This window comes from Tupaia chinensis, unplaced genomic scaffold (genome assembly GCF_000334495.1).
Source record: "Tupaia chinensis unplaced genomic scaffold, TupChi_1.0 Scaffold000065_1, whole genome shotgun sequence".
Taxonomy (NCBI): domain Eukaryota; kingdom Metazoa; phylum Chordata; class Mammalia; order Scandentia; family Tupaiidae; genus Tupaia; species Tupaia belangeri.
The window spans coordinates 4,799,218-4,801,859 of record NW_006159523.1 but is presented as its reverse complement, the minus strand read 5'-3'; positions in this window follow the sequence as shown (position 1 = coordinate 4,801,859).

Genomic DNA, 2,642 nt, shown 5'->3' with positions numbered 1-2,642 from the left:
AAATCCCCCAAAAAAAAAAAAAAAAGAAATTAACTATAAAGTAGATACCTGGGTATCAATATACATTTCTTTTTTTTTCCTTTTATTTCTTTTCTTCTCTCTCTCTTTTTTAGGTTTTTGCCAGAGGGTGTGTGTGCTCACTGGAGAGAGACAGAGAAAGGCAGAGAGAGGAAGTGTACCATGATCCCTTCTCCATTCTCAAGATTTTGAGCACACATGCACAACCACCTGGCATGATTCTCTAGCCGCAGGGTCATGAACTCTAACCAGAGTTGGCCACGTAGGAGTCTAGCGCCTTTGTGCCACCTGCTGGCCTCAATAGACATTTCTTAATATAGGGAAAATTAAAGTGATTTTAGGAAATCAACTAAGGAACTAATGAATATCAAGGACTGCAAAAATGCCGTGTGTGTGTTTTTTTTTTTTTTGAGAGTTTTTTGCTGTAGGGCACGTGTGCTCACCAGAAAGACAGAGAGAGACAGAGAGACAGAAAGTGAGAAATCACCCCCTGGGGGAATGGCCACACCACAGTCCCTTCTCCTCCATTCTCCTCTCGGGATCTTGGGCATGCACGCACATGCACCTGGCGTGAGTTTAAGCCACCGGGTCCGGGACTCGAACCTGGTCGACTACATGGGAGTCCAGCGACATAGCCATTATGCCAGCTGCTGGTCCCAAAAATGCCCTGTTTCAGTACCAAAATTTAACATGTGCTCTGTTTTAAATCTTTAATTAAAGGGTGCCTAATTAAAATACCATTCTCTCAAGTTCTAGAACTAATACTTTGTGTTAGAGGCTACTCAAGCACAACAGATTCATGTAGTTGAGATTTACTTCAATATTATTGCCTCTTCTGTTTCTCCCAGGGACTGATCCCTCAACAAGAGCATGCATTTTTCACTCTAGAACATTTAATCAAAGTTAGATCTAATTCTCTTGCGTCCTAGACTAGGCTGGTTCTCTTGTTTTATGTCTGTTTCCATGGGACCTTGTATTTTCTCCTGTTCATCTGTCTAACTTGTTGAAGGTAGTTCTTTCTAATCTACAAACTCTGTGTGGGTGAGCTTAGAGTCTGACACTTGTTCTAATATAGTGATCTGTGTATAACATATTCAGAGTCTTGACAACCACTTGCTGTAATACAGTGAGTGGTATACAACATATTTATAATTATTAAATTGTCTTGATTCTCCTGAGAGAACTTGCAATCTCTCTAATTTTTAAAGTGTTGCTGTTGATTGAATTTAAATGGAGTAAAAATTAGCTTCATAATGTCAAGGGGTAAGGTTTTAAAAGAATATACAGAAAATTACTTTTGGCAATTTCAGTAATCATTGAGAAATACTTATTGTTTTGTTTGTGTAGTCTCCTCCACTCCTGTTCAGTGAAGCTGTGTGCATAACCTATGCACTTGTACTTCGCTACAAGTTCCAGTTGAACTCAGGGTCTTTCCTGTCACTTCCAAGTTTAGTAACTTCATTCAGTTAGGGTAGCAGTGAGCAGTACGTGGTTCAAAGGTATTTAAAAGTCTCACATGTGAAAAATCTAGATTTATAAAACAATTGGGGGGAATGACAATTCAATTCAAAAGGTAACTACGTTCTTTTAAATAATAAAAGTGCCCTAGTCTAGTCTACACTATTGCTTCAAGGGAAAAAACAAAGCAACTTTTCAGACCACAACTAAACATTGTAGCAGTAGAATTTTTCTTTTGAACGTTGAGAGAAAAAGTCAAGGAAGATGTTGAGCCATCATGTTTCCATTCCAATATTTCTTCGACTTTCCACGGCTTTTCATGTCATCGAGCTCCCTCAAAATTCTAGATACAGGAGAGAAAGAGGTTAGGTTCAGGACTGTGACCACCAAGCACATGAACGATGGTCTAAGTTAGGATTTCCAGATACAGTTTCCTAGGGCCTTTTTGAAAAGTCGCCGGCTGGCGATCTGTGGTGCCGTATCTTGTGCAGTAGGCGGTGAAGACAGCGAACCTTAGTACGGTCGAGAGTCCCTGACACCCTCTCTTTGAATAAGCAGGGAAAATAAGTCATCTGGAGAGCGGGAGTGGGCGGGTACGCACAAGCTAGTGAACAAGAACACTCCCTGCACACGGCCCAACAGCAGAGGGCACAGTACCCCCGGGTCCGGGCTCGCGGCTCGCGGCAGGGCGGGACAGAGTCTAAGGATCGCTGGGGACTGTAGTTCTCGGCCATTGCCTCGCGCGTGCCCGTCCGCGCGCTTGAACTACAACTCCCGAGGTGCATCTCGCGCCGCTCTCCTCTCCCGCCCTTCTCGGAGGCCGCTCCGGGACCTCCCGCGATCCTGCCTCCGGCCCGCCCCGTACGCACGCGTCACGTTTGTTTACTCTGAAGCCCCGCCTCCTGCCGGCCTCCCGAGCTCCCCTCTACTCCCTGCGATGCCGTCATCCTGCCGATGCATATTCATGAGGCCCGCCCTGCCCGCCTCCGGCCTCGCGCTCCCGGCGCGCGGTTAATATCCAATGAGCCCAGCTCCGCCGCTGGTTCGCCGGGGTGAGGGGAGCGGGCGGGGCCTGGCGCTGGGGCCCGCGACCCGGGCGGGGAGGGCGTGTGTGGGGGGCGGCGGCGAGGCGGGCGCGGGATGGAACACCGGGACACCGACGGAAT